This window comes from Panthera tigris, chromosome B2, assembly GCF_018350195.1.
Source record: "Panthera tigris isolate Pti1 chromosome B2, P.tigris_Pti1_mat1.1, whole genome shotgun sequence".
NCBI lineage: Eukaryota > Metazoa > Chordata > Mammalia > Carnivora > Felidae > Panthera > Panthera tigris.
In genome coordinates this window covers 44,098,461-44,117,443 of record NC_056664.1, presented here as the reverse complement: position 1 = coordinate 44,117,443, position 18,983 = coordinate 44,098,461, and the positions used below count along the sequence as shown (strand labels likewise).

General features: G+C 42.5%; 1 protein-coding gene across 3 annotated transcripts in view; it reads left to right on the top strand.

The window, feature by feature from the left end:
• Window positions 1-263: 263 nt before the first annotated feature.
• Window positions 264-18,983, top strand: part of RCAN2 (regulator of calcineurin 2) — a 272,608-nt gene continuing 253,888 nt past the window's right edge. The window contains exon 1 of one of the 3 annotated variants that reach the window (XM_042986496.1): window positions 264-498. The gene's annotated coding sequence lies outside the window, so the exon portion shown is untranslated. Of the gene's footprint in view, window positions 499-799; window positions 846-18,983 lie in introns of those variants that run through there. The other 2 variants (XM_042986498.1, XM_007085110.3) reach the window with 2 other exon arrangements.

The window sequence follows — 18,983 nt, the reverse complement described above, 5'->3', positions numbered from 1 at the left end:
ACCCTGAACGGGAAGCGGGGTGTGGGGGAGCCGAGGGCAGGGTGGGAGCCCGGGGAGCCGAGCGGGTGCGGGCCCGGGAAGGGCGCCGGGTCAGGGGGGAGGAGAGGAGAGGAGGCCACACAGGGGCTTTCGGTTTCCTGGGGTCTGATTGGAGGTTGGCCCGATGAGTCGGAGCTGGGGGCGCGCCCATCTCCGCTGGCTCCTGCGAGAGCCGGCGGCTCGGCCCCTCCCCGGAGCCGCTTTGTCCCGGCTGACGGCGGCCGAGGTTGCGGGGAGGAGCGGGCGGGAGGCACGGAGCCGGGGACACACGGACCGCGAGACCGGAGGCGGGGCGCGCCGCGCACGGCCCCACGCCCAGGCCCGCGGGCACCGCGCCCGCCCCCACGCGCTCGCACCGGCGGGCAGGTGAGCAGGCAGCGCCGCGCCCGCAGTCACCGGCCCCGCGGACGCCGGAGCCGCCGCCTCAGCCCCTGCCGGCGCTTCGTGGACGCCCAGCAGGTCGGTTATGTAACCGCGCCGGCCCGCTCGCCCCTGCGCCCGGTCCAGCGGGGACTGCGCGCGGCGCCCCGGCCGTGGCTGAGGGCGCGACGAGGGGCGGGCGAGCGCGGTGGGGTTCGGGGGCTGGGCAGGGGGGCGGCAGCCGCGGACGGAGGGGGTTCTGCTCCGGCTCTCAGTCCCCGCGGCGGCCGAGGGGACGGAGGTCTCCCTTGACCCCCCTCTAGAGGGCGCGGGTCTCTAAGAGCCCCTGCCCCATTCCTAGTGGCCCAAGGGCTCGCCTTCCTAGTAGCAGCAGCAGGTGCACAAGTAGAACAGCGAAGATGACGCCTGTGGCCCCCGGGACTGAGGTTTGGAGAGGGGGTGAGGGCAGGTGGACTGCACTCTGAGGGGAGGAAGAAAAGGGGAGAGAACTAGAAACTCCTTATCAGTGCTCCCAAAAAGTGCTGGAGAGGAGGAAGGTACTTGGAGGCGCAGCGGGCTGGGAATTGTCCTGCCTGGGATTAGTGGGCATGGGTCATCTAAAAATAACTTCAAGTTTGAAAAGTGAAATAGAAGGGAGTGCAGTGTGCTGAGTTTGCCTGCCTGTGGGATGCTTCGCTCTAGAAGTCACCAGAGGGAACAGGCAAATCCCAGCCGCCTGGTCTCACTGGTTTCCAGGGTGTCTCGGTTTGACTTTTAGTTAATGATTTATTCTCCAAGGCACTGCTGTCTTTTTCTTATCCCAGAATGAGTTATAGCAGGGTGCATGCTTTGAATCTTTCCTATTTTCTACATCATTGGGATAGAGGTGTTCAGTGGACATCTAATGAGTTCGTTACCAGAGCTATTTTTTTTTATTTTTTATTTTTGGTATGATTTTAGTAAAAACAACAGTTTCTGGGCTCCTTTTAACATACAGTCCCACAACTGAAGGTGAAAGAAGGCTACGGCCTTCCAGTCCACACTTCTTCCTTCCTTCAGCTAGAATCACATTTAACCTGTCACACAGAGGGTAGGCTTTAGGAAAAGTAGGACATTTAAAAAAAAAATGCCACTCAACTTTCTCACATATTACATCAACATCAAAACACAGGACAAATATATCACAGGCACAGGACAACACTTGCTAACTGGCCCTCTCCATTCTGGGGAAGCAGCAAAGTCGGAAAAGCTGAGAAGCTGGAAAGGATCAAGAAGCAGGTCAGCATTGACTGTAGAACGAGGCAGGGGAGTGAGCATTTGGCTGCTTTTCAGGCTGCCCATTGATTTTCGTTAGCCCTGGAGCTATTATCTTAAGTACAATCAGTCATTGCATTGAATTAGTCTAAAATGTGAGTTGCACTTTGCTTTCAAATCCCCTGCAAATCAAATCAGCATTTATTGAGCACCTACTACTCAAGTCCAGTCCACAGAATTTTGTGAGGGAAAAGTGTCCTCAAATAGAGCTACAGGATCCCAGGAGCTTTCAGAATGCCTTGTGTGTGCAGGTCCTGCAGAAGCCAACTAAATCTAGGAGGATGTGGCTCTCCCTCTCCATTGATGAACATTTAACAAGCGTAAGTGGGAACTCGAGAACTTTGCCATTTGCAAGTCCCCATTACACTCTTTTGAAAGCTACTTACGTAATTGTTTGCAGTTAGTTATATATATTATGGAAAGTAGCTTTATTGAGATAGGTTTTGATAGTAACTGAGGTTTCATTTTATTTCTGTGGGTAATTTTATTTCTTTGGGTACCATGCACTCAGTTTAATTTTTTTAAGTATTTATTTATTTGGGGGAGAAAGAGAGAGAGAGAGAGAGAGAGAGAGGGAATGAGAATGAGAGGGGCAGAGGCAGAGAGAGAGGGAGACGCAGAATCTGAAGCAGGCTCCAGGCTCCAGGCTGTCAGCACAAAGCCCGAAGTGGGGCTAGAACTCACGAACCGCGAGATCATGACCTGACTGAAGTCGGATGCTTAGCCGGCTGAGCCACTGAGGCGCCCCCATCCGCTCAGGTTATTTAGCAGTTATTTGTTAAGCATCTACTGTGGGCCATGTAGGCCCTGTGCCAGGGGATAAAAGAATGAAGCCCAGGCATTTCAGAAATCAATCTAGCAGAAAAGAAGGATAAGAAAATAAGTGATAGTGATCCACATGGTGAATGGCTAGTGGAGATAAGAACAAGTTCATTGGAAGCCCAAAGAAGGAAGGGTGGAGGGAATCTGGAAGAGATTCCAGAAAAGCAGTGCACTTGGACTGCATTCCAGTAGGCAGCAGCAGCTTTTTTTTCTAGAGAAGGGGCCAGGTAGGTGTTCCACATCAAAGGCAAGTTTGTGTTCAAAGAACATTTAGGTCCTCTGAAATGAGGGGGTGGCAGGAGAGTTTGGGGGGTGTTTCAGTGAGCCTGAGATGTGAATACACTCTACTGAGGAGGAGAAACTATGTAGCCTTTTTGAGGAGAAAAGATTTGATCTCATTTGAATTTTGCAAAAGTGACTTTGGAGGTCCTAAATAGGTGGTATCGCAAAGGGGAATGAGCTTAGATTTTAGACCACTGGAGTGATGTAAGCAAAAGAAGAAGAAGAAGAAGAAGAAGAAGAAGAAGAAGAAGAAGAAGAAGAAAAATTAATTGTGCTTGAGCCAGGTAAGATAGAGAAAGAGAAGAGAGATCCTTAGAGAGCCATTTCAGAGGGAGAATTAGTAGTAGTAGGTCACCAAGTGGGTGGTGGTGTGGAAGGAGTTGATGTCTAGATGGATGGTCAGGTTTTTAACTAAGTTAGGAATTAGGCGAGAAGGATTAGATTTGAGAAGGATGAGGAATTTCAACTGAAATCTTTTCCTCTGAGATCAGGAAGAAAACAAGGATGCTCATTTGCCACATAGTGCTGGCAGCCAGAGTAATTAGGCATGAAAAATAAATGAAAGGCATCAAATAAGAAAGGAAGGAGTAAAACTGTCTCTATTTGCAGGTGGCATATACATAGAAAGCTCTAGAGAGTCCACTAAAAAACTGTTAGCAGTAATAAACAAATTCAGTAAAGTTGTAAATGTGAAATCAATAAGCAAAATAAGTTGCATTTCCATATGCTAATAACGAAGTATCAGAGAAATTAAAGAAACAATCCCATTTTTAATTCTATCAAAAAGAATAAAATACCTAGGAATAAATTTAACCAAGGAGGTGAAAGATTTGTACACTGAAAACATTGATGAAAGAAATTGAAGAAGACACATAAATAGAGAGATAGTCCATGCTTATGGGTTGCAAGAATTAAAATTGTGAAAATGTCCATACTACCCAAAGCAATCTACAGATTCCATGCAATCCCTATCAAAATACCAATGGCATTTTTCACAGAAATAGAACAAACAGTCCTAAAATTTGTATGGAACTACAAAAACTCCAAATAGCCAATGCAATCTCAAGAAAGAAGAACAAAGCAGGAGGCATCACACTTTCTGATTTTAAACTATGTTATAGAATTATGGTAACCAAAGCAGCATGCCATAAAAACAAACACATAAATCGGTGGAACAGAATAAAGATCTCAAAAATAAACTCACCTGTATGTGTTCAATTATTTTATGACAAAGGAACCAAAAATATACAATGAAGAAAGGATAGTCTCTGCCATAATGGTGTTGGGAAAATTGGATCACTGTATTACACCATACACAAAAATTAAGTCAAAGTGGATAAAAGGCTTGAATGTAAGATTTGAAGTCATGGAATTTCTGTAAGAAAATATAAGGGGTAATTTCCTTGACACTGGTCTTGGCAATGATTTCTTGGATTTGTCAACAAAAGCAAAAATAAACAAATGGGACTATATCAAACTAAAAACCTTCTTAATAAGAAAGGAAACCATCAACAAAATGAAAAGGCAACCCATGGAGTGGGAGAAACTATTTGTAAATCACTTATCTGATAAGAGTTCATATCCAAAGCATATGAAGAACACATACAATTCAATAACAAGAAAACAAAACAAAACAAAACCCCACAAACAATCCAATTAAAAAATGGACAAAGGATCTGAATATACACCTTTTTTCCAAAGAAGACATACAGCTGGCCATTAAGTACATGGAAAAGTGCACAACCTCACTAATTATCAGAGAAGTGAAAATCAAAACCACAATGAGATATTACCTTATACCTATTTAGAATGGCTATTATCAAAACAAAACAGAACAAAAAAACCAAGAGATAAGTATTGGCAGGGATGTGGGAACAAAGGTAATCCCTGTGCACTGTTGTTGGGAATATAATTGATGGGAATATAAATTGGTGTGGCCACTATGGAAACAGTATGGAAGTTCCTCAAAAAATTAAAAGTAGATCTATTATGTGATCCAACAATCCTACATCTGGAAATTTATTACGAAATAAATATAGGAAACAAATTCACTATCTTGAGAAAATATCTGTACCACCATGTTCATTACAGCATTATTTACAATAGCCAAGAGAGAGAAATAACCCAAGCGTCTGCTGATGAATGAATGGATAAAAGAAAGAAAAAATATGTATTTTATATATATATAAGAAAATATATGTATTTTGTATATATATAAGAAAATATATGTATTTTATATATAAAATAGAATATTATTTAGCCATAGAAGGAAGAAAACCCTGTCATTTGCAACAACATGGATGGACCTTGAGGGTATCATGCTAATTAAATAAGTCAGAGAAAGATAAGTATTGCGTGATCTGACTTCTATGTGGAATTTAAAACAAACCAAGCTCATAGATCTAGGGAACAGGTTTGTGGTCACCAGAGAGTGGGCGATGGGAGGTGGGCAAAATGGGTGAAGGGGGTCAACAGGTACAAACTTCCAGTTATAAGATAAATAAGCCCTGGGTATGTAATGTATAGTGTGGCGATTATAGTTAATAATCCTGTACCGTATATTTGAAAGTTGCCTAGAGAGTAGATCTTAAAAGTTGTCATCATAAGAAAAAATATGTGTAACTAACTATGGGAGGTGATGGAAGTTAACTAAACTTATTGTGGCAATCACTCTGCAGTATATACAAATACCAAATCATTATGATGTACACCTAAAATAAATATAATACCTGTATTATATATCAATTGTATCTCCGTAAAACTGAGGCAAAAGGGTAGTAAATGGGAAAGAGTGGGTTTGAGAAAGATGGGGAAGTTTGACTTTATTTTTGTTTTTAAAATTTTTTTAATGTTTATTTATTTTTGAGACAGAGACAGAGCATGAACAGGGGAGGGGCAGAGAGAGAGGGAGACACAGAATCTGAAACAGGCTCCAGGCTCTGAGCTGTCAGCACAGAGCCTGACCCGGGGCTCGAACTCACAGACCGTGAGATCATGACCTGAGCCGATGTCGGACGCTTAACCGACCGAGCCACCCAGGCGCCCCTGACTTTAAAGATCAAATGAAAATGCTCAGGAGGCACTTGTATTTTCAAAGGTAATTTCTTTATTCCTGGTGCCAACCTTCTACTCATTTTACCTTCATTCCTGAGACTGTCTAGGGCTGCCCTTAGAGAAGAGGTAGATGAATTTTTTTCAATTCAATTGTTTTAAAGTTTATTTATTTGAGAGAGAAAGAGCATGTGTGCGCACAAATGGGGCAGGGGCAGAGAGAGGGAGAGAGAGAATCCCCAGCAGGTTCCGCACTGTGAGTGAGGAGACTGATGCAGGGCTTGATGCTGGCTCAGTGCAGGGCTGTATGTAGGTCTCGAACTCATGAACCATGAGATCATGACCTGAGCTGAAGTCCAATGCTCAACTAACTAAGCCACCCAGGTGCCTTGAGGGAGATGAATTTGACTGCAGGAAGTTGTTTCTACCTACTTCCCCAAAAGTGAAAGTATGAACTGTCAATTATCTGAAAGAGTGGTGGTAATAACAGTAAAAATAATTTTAATGATAATAATATACCATTTATTGAGTGTTTATCCTGAGCACAGGGAGTTAGAGCTCTATATAAATTATCATATTTGCCCCACATGAAGCAGACACTATTGTTACTCTCATATAATTGATAAGAAATGCAAGGCAAAGGGAGGGTACCTTGTCTAGGCCACGCAATTAATAAGAGGTACACACAGGCCTTGCCAGCACTTGGAATCACCATGTGAATTAATAACGTTGGAATAGGACTTATTCCAACGTTATTAATCTGGAGTGTGTTTTTTACCCTATGTTTGAATATTTGTGGCTGATGCCGTAGAAGAGAACAGGACTCAGTCAGGAATTCTGGCTCTCATCTGGGCTCTACACCTGATTTGTGGTGTGACCTCTGCAAAGTCTCAGCCCCACTTAGGCTTTAGCTATTTTAAATCTGTATATTAATGGGAGAAGAGGTTGACCAGATGATCTCTAGATTCTTGACACTTGGAAGTCCTGCCACCCTGTCTCAGATTTTACCACTAGATTTTACTACTAGAGTCACTGATTTGGGTTAACATGATGCCTGCCTGGTCACTTTTAGAATAGGACTACTGCTACGACTTTTTTTTTTTAATGTTTATTTATTTTTGAGAGAGAGACAGAGCGTGAGTCGACGAGGGGCAGAGAGAGGAGGAGACACAGAATCCAAGGCTCCAGGCTCCGAGCTGTCAGCAGAGTCCGTCGCGGGGCTCAGACTCACAAACTGTGAGATCATGACCTGAGCCGAGGTCGGACGCTTAACCGACTGAGCCACCCAGGCGCCCCTACTCCTACTACTTTTCCTCCTTCTCCTCCTTCTCCTTAACAGTATAGTGATTCAGCAGTTCTGTACATTACTCAGTGCTCATGGAAAAGTGTGTTCCTAATCCCCTTGGCCTCTTTCACCCATCCCCCACCTACCTCCCCTCCGGCAACCAAGTATGTTCTCTGTATTTAAGAGTCTGATTTTTGTCTTTCGTTTGTTCATTTGTTTTGTTTCTTAACTTCCGTGTATGAGTGAAGTCATACAATATTGGTCTTTGACTTATTTCAGTTAGCATAATACCCTCTAGATCATCCATGTTGTTGCAGATGGCAAGGTCTCGTTCTTCTTTTATGGCTGGGGAATATTCCATTGTATGTACACCCCATTCTTCTTCATCACTTCGTCTATGGATGGACACTTGGGTTGCTTCCGTATCTTGGCTATTGTAAATAATGATGCAATAAGTATAGGGGTGCATATATCTTTTTGAATTAGGGTGTTTTTGTTTTCTTTGGGTAAATACCCAGTAATGGGACTACTGATTCATATGGTATTTCTATTTTTAATGTTTTGGGGAACCTCCATACTGTTTTTCCACAGTGGTTGGACCAAATGCATCCCCACCAACAGTGCACAAGGGTTCCTTTTTCTCCACATCCTAGCCAACCCTTGTTGTTTCTTGTGTTTTTTTAAAATTTATTTATTTATTTTTTAAAATTTAATGTTTTATTTATTTTTGAGACAGAGAGAGACAGAGCATGAACGGGGGAGGGTCAGAGAGAGAGGGAGACACAGAATCTGAAGCAGGCTCCAGGCTCTGAGCTGTCAGCACAGAGCCCGACGCGGGGCTCGAACCCACGGACTGTGAGATCATGACCTGAGCCGAAGTCGGATGCTTAACCGACTGAGCCACCCAGGCGCCCCTAAAATTTATTTTTAATGTTTATTTAGTTTTGAGAGAGAGAGACAGACAGACAGACAGACAGACAGACAGAGTGTGAGTGGGGGAGGGGCAGAGAGAGAAGGAGACACAGAATCCGAAACAGGCTCCAGGCTCTGAGCTGTCAGCACAGAGCCCGACGTGGGGCTCGAACTCACAAACCATGAGATCATGACCTGAGCCAAAGTCGGACGCTTAACCGACTGAGCCACCCAGGTGCCCCTCTTGTGTTTTTTTGTTTCAGCTATTCTGACAGATGTCAGGTGATATCTCACTGTGGTTTTGATTTGCATTTCCCTAATGATGAGTGATGTTGAGCATATTTTCATGTGTCTGTCGGTTATCTGTGTTGTCTAGAATAGAATAGGAGTACTTCTAAAAGGCCTAACTCAAATGATTTGATGTGAACTAGTCTATAGTGGAGGTGCTGACAAGGGTGTCTGATGTGGGGGGCAGCCCAGTTCAGTGAGGGGTAACCTGAATGAGCACTGAAGCAGAGGAATCTCCGTAGTCACTGATCAATTTCTTTATTTTAGACATGTTCCTTAAATTCTGAGACTTAGCTTGCTCATCTCTGAATAATTGGGGTGATTAATATACGTGTTACAAGACTGTTGTAAGAGGTGAAACAGATCACATAAAGCAGGCACTGTATACCAGACTCCCTCATTGAAGGGGCTCGGTAAATGGGGTCCTCACCCCTCATGCTCCCCTCCTCCACCCCAGGAACAGACATGCAGTAAAGGGATTATATAGAGTGTTTCTTAGGAAAAGCTCCTACCTCATAGTTTTGCTAAGGGCCACCTCTTCATGAGCATCACTTCTCTATCTTCGAAAGTAGTATAGGGGCACCTGGGTGGCTCAGTCGGTTGAGCTCTTGATTTCAGCTCAGGTCATGATCCCGCGGTTGTGGGATAAAGCCCTGTGTTGGTCTCCAAGCTGAGTGTGGAGCCTGCTTGGGATTCTCCCTCTCTCTCTCTCTCTCTCTCTCTCTCTCTCGTTCCAATAAAACTAGGAACGAAAGAAAGAAAGGGAAAGAAGGAACTCTATATCAGGAATATAAAAACACATAGCACATTAAAAACCTTTCAAGATGTGAGTCTCAAAGTGTCCGTTAGTAAATAACCCTCTAACATATAAAGAAGTTTCAACATTCTGCAAAGTTTTAGGCTCTTCTTTTGTTACCTCATAAATAGGCCAGGATTACTGTAAAGAAATAGTATGCCTAACCCCATTATTATGGGATTATTATTGTGGCATCAAATATATGGGCGACAGAATGACTTCCTGCTCTCTATGTGCTTGTGTGCCTGCTACCTACGCCTTTAAAATATTCACTGTCCTCGTGTCCTCTCTCTTATGTTATCAACCACCAGGTGTCATATGTTGTAGTTTATATTAATTAATCAAGTTGAAGATTTTTTTTTTTTTTAAGAAGCAGCCTTAAACTCAACTGAAGCTGTTTTTAAGTCCCTTAAAAAGTGTATGATCATGAATGGTACTTTCTAGAAGTTAAAGAAAAGTTTCCAAAAATAGCTCAAACTTCCTGAAGTTCAGAATGCCCACAGAAAACATTTTCTGTAATTAATATGGAAAGGGATTTATTTTCATATCTGATCTCCCCACTCACAACTCACTTTGAAACAGGGATGAAACATGGGTTTCCTAAGCTTTGGAAAGTGTGCATAAGAAGACATTGTAAAGGGTAACAGTTACTGTTGGACAAAAGAATTGTGTACTTTGAGCGTTGCATCCTAGTTTTTGTCACTTTTGCCTTAGTTCTTTGTGGGAATAATTGCTTTGTTGTTTCATGTACTTAAGAGATGCCTGCTACAAAATATTCTAGGTTCTTTGAGGGCATGGGCCATGTCCTAATACTCCTTTGCGGTGTTGGGGATAAAGCATAAAAAGCCTGGACTTGGCATGAAAAGGCCTGGATCCTCATCCTGGCGTTGTCACTTCCCAGCTATGTAACCTTGAGCTTCCCATTGACCTAGCCGTCATAGGAGCTGGCATTTGTTGAATGCTGCCCTTGTTCCAGACACTGTGCTCAGCACCCTGCATACGTTATCTCATTTAATCCTTACAACAACTCCACCATGGGGGTATTATCATCACTATTTACAGATGAGCACACCCTGAGGAGGAGGGGGAGCGAGCCACTCAGTATCCATTCTCTGAATTGCTATTTTCTTATCTGTCCAATTAGGAAAAGAACACTGGATCTGCCCACCTTCGAGTCGTGAAGGTGAAATGCTATGAGTCTGTGACTGTGCACTGAAAAATGCGATACCCTGTACAGATATTAAGGATGATTGACACAGTGGGGGCCTCTCAGGAGATCAGTTATAGTTGGGCCCGGTATAGCCCCAGGTCTGTTTGGCGTATAAAATGCTTTTATAGAATGTATTAAAAAACTGTCTTTCCTTGTCTTGTTTATTGGCGGTTTGTTTATGGTGGCTGTTTTTTTTTAAGGGTAACTTACTTGTTGTCGATACCACCAAGACTTGACCAGCCTGGGCCAGGAGGAGGCTGAGGAGGCCATAGACGTGGGTCCTGCTGGTGAAGGGGGATGGGTGGAGAACGTGATTTACAGACAAGAGGTAACTGCCAGAGGAGTGTTTTAGTACAAACAGAGAAGGCTGAAAGTCAAAGCCAAGGTCGAGAAAGGCATAGGCATGATGTAGAGTACAAGAAATCGTCACCAGGGTTTAAGCATGAGCGACTGGTAGGACATGGAATCTGCTCAAGAAGGCCACAAATACCCCCCCAGTGTCTGTTGTCTGTCTACTTACCAGGAAAACTAGGCACCCTCTGGCCTGATTTTTTCTTTTCTTTTTTTTTTTTCTTTTTTTCTTTTTTTAAACGTTTATTTACTTTTGAGGGAGAGAGAGAGCAGGGGTGGGGGAGGGGCAGAGAGAGAGGGAGACACAGAATCCAAATAAGGCTCCAGGCTCTGAGCTGCCAGCACAGAGCCTGATGTGGGGCTCGAACCCACAAACTGCAAGATCATGACCTGAGCTGAAGTCGGCCGCCTAACCGACTGAGCCACCCAGGCGCCCCAGCTGATTTTTTAATGGTTTCTTTTTCTTGGACATAGGTGCTTTTTATAAAACTTAAAAAAAATTTAAAACAGAATAGTATAAAAAAGAGACAATTAAAATCACATGTATTCTCATGAACAAGTGATAATTACTATTAACATTTTGTTGTTATTTCCTTTCAGGCTTTTTATATGCCTATCTTGTGTAGAATTGGGAATCATACTATGTACAGAATTTTGCATTCTGTGCATTTCACCAAACATTTTAAATAACTTTTTATGCAAAGTCAACAGACTTTGTGAACATTGTTTTCAGTATCTGCAGAGCATTCCCATGTATGATTTTACCAAATTCATTTACCTTCTCCCCTATTGTTGGACATTAAGCTGATCCTCAGTTAACCAAGGATCATGAATAAAGTTTGACGAACATCTTTGGTCATATTTTTTCTACTTTTTGGGTCATTTCCTAGGATAGATTGTTGGAAGTAGAATTACTGGCTCAAATAGATGGACCTTCTGAAGGCTTTCTCTGTGTTTTGACATCGTGTTTCGTTATTTTTCCGGGAGGTTGCAGTAATTTAACATTCCCACAAGCAATGCATTAGAATGTAGGTCTCACTTCCGTCCTGCTTGTAAGCACCTTTCCGGTGGAAGTAGGGGTGACTGGTATTAGTGCTTTCCTGAGGTAACTCTTACTCTGGAAATGCACTTGCTTAACAGTGCTTCAAGGAGGTTGGGATTGTGTGTGTGTGTGTGTGTGTGTGTGTGTGTGTGCATGCGCGCATATGGGAATTGAGAATGTGTGGGTGGGGATCTGGTAGATTTTACGTGCATAAGTGTGTATAGGAGAGCTGGCTATAGTGGATTCACTTTTCTCCCGGTGGTTCCATTATCAGGGGCTTGGCATTCGATGCCATGGGCCATGTGGGGCCAGAACACTGACAGCTGTCATTGCAGCCTGTTGAGCCACTGAAGCTCACTTAAACTAAGTGGGATAGGCAACTTCTATTTAAGTGAGAACTGGTTCAGTTTGCCTTTAAATCCTGAAAAATATGCACGGTAAATTTGCATGTGTATTTGCTTTAGTTGGTTTTGACTGGTTTCCCTTCCACTTTGGCAGGGCCTTTGGGCAGGCTTCTGACAGGTATGTCTTTTCACCTTCTTTTGTATAAACAACTAGGATTTTCAATTAGAATCTTCTTAAAAATCACTTAACTGGTTATTATTCTAGAATTTTCATTTCATGATTATTCAGATTAGTCTTTCCAAAAAAGGCTTTGCATTCACTATTAGGCCATCATCAACTGTCTTGATTATATTGACCAGTTATTGAGATATTGAGATAAACAGCCAATTTGAATCATTTTCCCCCATGACGTTTTCTGAAAGACAGGCTAAATTAATGATTTATTTAAAAAATTTTTAGTGTTTATTTATTTTTGAGAGAGAGAGAGAGAGCATGCGTGCAAGTGGGGGAGGAGCAGAGAGAGAGGGAGACACAGAATCTGAAGCAGGCTCCAGGCTCCCAGCTGTCAGCTGAGCCTAAAGAGGGGCTGGAACCCACGAGCTGTGAGATTATGACCTGAGCCAAAAGTCAGATGCTTAACCGCTTAACCAACTGAGCCACCCAGGGGCCCCAATATAATTTATTTTTTTGATTTGACTTCTGCAGCTATTAAAGATAAAGGTCTAGTAATGGGGCCTCACTAGAAAAATCAAAGTCCAATTTGTACTTCCTTTCAAGGTTTAATAATTTGTCCAGAAAGAAATTATTTATTTGATTACAGGTATCGTATGAATTTTGAAATAGAAGATGGTAAATTCAGATAAATTAATGGTAGTTCAAGCAAAAATTTATATGCTCAAGAGCAAAGTCTCACTTGACAAGACAAGTGAAAGCAAAGTATTAATTCATGAATATGTTAATTTTTTCCTGCTGTGTTGCATTAATGATATTCATTTGATCTTTTATGATGTATGAACAACTGTTTATAAAAAGGCTAAATTTTGGTCAGGGACGATATCTTCAGCAACTGCTATATTATAAATATGTTTATTTGGTATCCTTTATTTTCTCATTTTTCTGTCTCTTGGTGATTTCTGTCTATACACAGCTGTTGTTTAGCATTAAACTTCAAAAATTGACAAGGTGACATTTAGGTGAGGCTCTGAATTGAAGTATTTGCTCGGTCAGATTTTCAAGGCCTACCTTCTGACCTTGTGTCTAAGTGTCACAGCTCATGGAGCCCCACGGGGATTCTTGGCACCCTGGGATATCATGGGTGGGGAGAGGGGATTCCGCATTCTGGTCTCCAACTTCCCTGGGAGAGCCAGTGTGGCTCTGGTGGGCCAGGGAGGTTTTCATGGCCCCCACATGTGTGCAAACCCATTTGGAAAAGTTGCCTCCAGGAAGAGGTGAAATAAATGGTAAACCTGGACAGCTCGCCTCGGCTCCCCGAGGATGTTACTCTGATTCAAACCTGTAGCCTCTTCCTCAGGCTCTGTGAAAACTGTCCAGACCATGAAACCAGAAACTGAAGACATTAAGAAATTTAGAATGGCTCTAGATGGGCAAAATCGCGTATTAGTGAAATTATTAATAGCTTACAGTGAGACATGGGACAGTCCACAGTGGTCCTGTGGGAAAACCCAGATGCATGGTTTTTGCCTCTGTGGTGCTCGGCTTTTTCATGCTTCCTGTTATTAACCTAACCAGCTCCCGGGAGGCCACAAGGGCAGGTGCTGTAGGGGTGACAATGTATTACTCATGAAATGGCCTTCAGGGTCTCCAAATGTGGAAATCTCCAAATGTAGCATGGCTCCTCCTGAGGTTCTAGTTTTATTCTTTAAAATTGCTTTTTAAAATCTTACATTTAAGTATGACTATACTTATTGCAGAGGCTCTTGTCTTGGGAGAGAAGGCCCAACCCTGTACCATGCTTTCGGTGTTTCTTTGCACCTTTAATTTAACCTCTTTCCCCTGGTGTCATCATGTTCTCACAACCGTACGTGGCTATTGTCTTACAACTCAAGCCAAGGTGTGATACTGTGAGGACGTTATTTTATCTGAACAAAATTAGAAGTACTTTAATGGATATTCATGAAAACCAATCCTAGGTATTTTCATGACAGTATACATTTCAAGGGCATTATCCTTTAGGGAAGAACATGCAAAAAATAATAAAGATCAAAGACCTTCACCAACTGGTGTTGGGGGCTGTTTCCAGTGTATCTGGGAGCCCAAAGTGATGCATAACTCTAAGGGATCCCAACAGCACCCTTCCTGCCCCACCTCCCATCAACCATGAGCTCTCTTTTGAGTTATTCCATTTCTAGAAGGGTGCTGCTGGAACATGACAGACTCCCTCTGACTTTGTTCAGAAAATTTCCCTTTAGAATCTGTCATGCTCATTCTTCTTCTCAGAAACCCTCATCTCAGGGATCCTCGGGCTTTGAAAAGCTAAAATAATACTTCTTCCTTGCAAAAGAATGGATAAACAAATAAGTAAATATAGAGATAAGCTCCTTCCTATGAAAAAAAGAAGTGATGTTCCAGTGGTAGAATATAAACACTTGGCTAAAAGATAATTTTTTTAATATTAAAAAAAAAAAAAGGAACCTGGTAGTCATTTGAAATCATCTAGATTTAAGAACATCTCCTAGAAATGGGTCATCATCTAGTTTGGTGAGAGATCCTGTCTGAGACAGTTTTCTCTGCCAGATGTTTTTGATTCTGTTTTATTTATTTATTTATTTATTTGTTTGTTTGTTTTTAATTAGGCCAGGCCTTTTAGTGCTTTTCCAAAATTATGTCACTTTTTGTTTTTGGGTTCCCACTATTGAGATATTTGCATGCAGCCTTTACTATATCCTAATCATTGCTTCAGCCATTGATATGCCTCTTTTCTTATCCTAGTGTTCATGGTGGTTTATTTTTAATATATTAATACCATTATGAGGTTATTCTTCTCATGTTGTAAGGCTTCTGTCAGTCTTATCTGCTGTCAATCACATCACTGTAAATGTTGCCAAATGTGCACATTCCTTTTCCTAATTGCAAATGGACTTTTTTTTATGGCTACTTATTAATGAACCCCAGGAGACCAATAGTAATCATTGAGACATAGCTGCTAGAAGCCAGATATTATTTGATCAGCTTCCTATTCTGATAAATAATGAACCACTAAGTTGTTTATAATTAAATCAAAGGTCCTTATAATAAATAACAAACGAAGAAACAGTTGCATACAATTTGTAGATATAGAATGTCCTAGAAATGCTTCCCATAATAATAATCAGGATAAGAGCTGTTTTACTAATGAGAACTAATTTAGAGCACATTGCAAACTGTATAAAATTATAGGTGGACATTCTCCTGTTTCTGCTTCTTGAAATTCTAGTCTTCCTTCAAGTTCCATCTTTTCCAGATTTCCTCAAGCCCTGAGCCCTCAACAGAGCCAGTCTTTTTTTGAACCTGTATTTATGGCACACACATAGGCTAATCTTCACATCTCATTCATTCATATATTCATTCATTCATTCACTCATTCATGCCTTCTATGCACTAGGCTTGTGCTAGCCACCGGAGTATGAAAGCCAATAGAACATTGTCCTTGTCTGTAGAGAAGTTAGAGTCCAGTAGACTTTAAGCTCACTTGTTTACTTACACCTCCTCCAGACGCCAAGTGCCCTGAGGGTGAAGACTGCCTCTGTGCATTCATGCTGTGACCCCCCACCCCCCACCCCCCGGACCTCCACTCCTCACAATGTCACAAAGGCTTGCATGCCGTGGGCACTCAGTCAGTGGTAAAATAAACTGATCATTATATCTATCCTAAATAATTCAGAAGCACGGGAGTAAGCATTCCAACACCTTCCAGTGTCTTTAAAACCTTTGTTCTCCTCATGTAGTTGTTAACTCTAAAAACAATTAAGTCCAAAGATAAGGTTGTCTCCTTTCACTTCGCGTGCCAAAAGCCTCTTCAGAAAATGATGTAGTGTCACATCTGTCTTACATACCACAGCACAAGTATGATCGGTAGCAGGGTCTGAACTTCCTGCAGGCAGACAGAGTGAAGGCTTCTGTCTCAAACTCGAATTATTTTGAAATGCCTCCGTTTTGCTAAGACAGCGTGTTCTGTTTGGTAAGACAGCCCTTGTGTGTGTGTGTGTGTGTGTGTGTGTGTGTAGGGCTTGGGTGTGTGACTCAACAAGAATAATGGTGGCCATTGAGTCCCTGTTAAGCACCAGGCTTTGGGCTAAGCACTTTCCATATGTTACCACACAGAGTCTCTTAACAACCCTGTGAGATAGATTCTATTTTTATCCCTGTTTTATCTAGCTGAGAGGACTGAGGCTCAGGGAAGTTGAGGACTTTGCGAAAGGACTTGCAGGTAACAAGCGGTAGAGCCAGGAGTCACCAGTGGCCTTTCTACCCCTGCAGCCCTCTGTCCTTGTCCAAGTGGGGTTTGTGGAGGCCGTCATGGGGGAGGGGCATAGGCCTTCTACACGGTAATGGTTTTCAATTTTGTGGGCTTTTGTTTTTGCTTTTATTCCAGTGATAATCTAAAATGATATTATCCTATTCTGGATCATCCACATGACCATCTAATAGTGAATGGGACTGCCAATCACCAGAATGTGATTTTGGTGCCTGAGTTTGTGTTTTTACGTACAGTGAAGTTGGTGGCAATACTACTTTAGTTGCTGTGGGCTGATGGGAATGAGCTGACGGACTTACGTCATTTGCTTTCTGTGACGCCACGTGATGGTGTGGAACACTGGCCCGGTGAGGTTTAGTTTTGTGGAGAATGAAGGAATGTGGGAGGAGAGTCCTACTGCAAGGTGGGTGCTGGAAGCGTTTGGAACTCCCAGAACATCCATGTTGCAGTTTTCAGCGTGAGTTGCCGTGAAAATGGAAGATTTCTTTTAGCAAAGCACCGTCGTCTGAATATCGCATCCCTGTTGTTAGTTCGAATTTTTTTCAAAACTTCGTTTGTATTTGGTTAGAACATTTAGTTGGAGTTTGGTGGTTTTAGAGGAGTGGGAACTATTAAGAACTTACTTTTATGTTTGTACGTATTTAAGTACCATTACAATAAGAACCACTGAAGTCAAAATTGGGAGGGAGGCAGTATAGATGTTTTTTTCCCGGAAAAAAAAAAAAGGTCTGTACATTTTTCAAATCTGAGCAAGCTGAAATCCTCTGCACCACGTAATGAAAACCTTCTAAACAATGTTTCTCCACCCGCCAGGGGTCTGGCCTGCCTAAGTCTTTAGGGATGAGGCATTGACATTTCCTTTCAACCTGGAAATAGTATCTGGGAAGGTTAAGGTCTGTCTTCAGAAGAAATTCTCCCTTGCTGTGGTTCTCCACTGACTGCCCCTGTCAATCAAAGTGCCTTTATATGCTTCGCCACTCTTTGCCCTGACTCTGAAAGCTGACAGTATGCACATCACCTGTAGTTTATAATTATTTTCTCAGAACGACCAGGAAGATTTGCAACTGCAAGCTAAGACTTGGTACCACTCACACCTAAACAGAGAAGATAATGACAGTGTATTGAGATTTAAAAGGCTTCTGGTTTGAAAGGCCTTTCATTCTGTCCAAAATTACTACATTCGTTACTTTTTTGGATAAAGAAAAGGAAAGCCCCGTTACATGCAGACACTCAGAGAGGTGGTAACATGTAGTTAGCTCTTTAGTATTGCTTCTGATGAATCCCTGGTAAGATTTTGGAGCACTGCAACAGAGGCCAGTGAGTACTGATGCAAAGAGAGGAGGGATTAATTTCATAGCATGTGGGCATGCAGTCTAGCTTTATGGGCTGAGTGAGGTCTAGGAAGCTGGGAAGTACAGGCTGGCATCAGAACAATGCCAATCTTGGGGGAACTTTGAGGAGCCTTTAGAAGTGAGGGCATGTTTGTGTTCAGTTTACTGTCCTTCTCTTATTTGAAACTTCAAAAAAGTTTCCCTGTGTTTTTTTTTAATTTTTAAAAAAATGTTTATTTATTTTTGAGACCGAGACAGAGCATGAGCTGGGGAGGGGCAGAGAGAGAGGGAGACACAGAATCTGAAGCAGGCTCCAGGCTCTGAGCTGTCAGCACAGAGCCTGACCCGGGGCTCGCACTCACAGACCGTGAGATCATGACCTGAGCCAAAAGTTGGAGGCTCAACCGACTGAGCCACCCAGGCGCCCCAGAGTTTCCCTATGTTAATAAAATGTATAGAAAAGTGTCGAACACACTAAAGTGCCCAATCAGCGTTTCTGATCACTGTTCTCACCATCCGTTATCACTCCCTGATATGGTCCAGAGACAAAGTTCAAAGGTGCAGAGTTGGGAAATCAGAGGAGCTGGGCTTTTGTCCTGGGTTGGCTGTGTTTTCCTCTTGAGAGATGGGGCCTTACCTTAGCCACGTTGGCCTCAGTTTTCTAGTTTATACCAGGAGTGGGGTGGGCAAAATTATCATCAAAGTTTCTTCCAGCTCTTTCATCCTTTGTATATTCTCATCTTTGCAACAGATTATTATAGCATCCTTCGAACTTGCATTTCACTAATGAGAATGACCATTTGTAATTTAAATGCTCATCTTTAACTGCAGGGCTGTTCTTAGGCAGGTGCTATGGAAATTCTTACTTTGGTCATCTCTAATGATAAAGGTATTCAGCAGCTTTCCAGGATATCATTAGGAAGAGCTTGAACGAAAAGTTCATGAAACATTTCCGTATGTTTAGCATAGCCATTAAATGGTAGGAGCCGTGGCCATTCCCTTCTCCAGTGTTATTTTTAACTGTACTGCCTTCTGCAAGGGTACTTTCATTGCAAGGATGGCAAGATGGATGGATACTAAA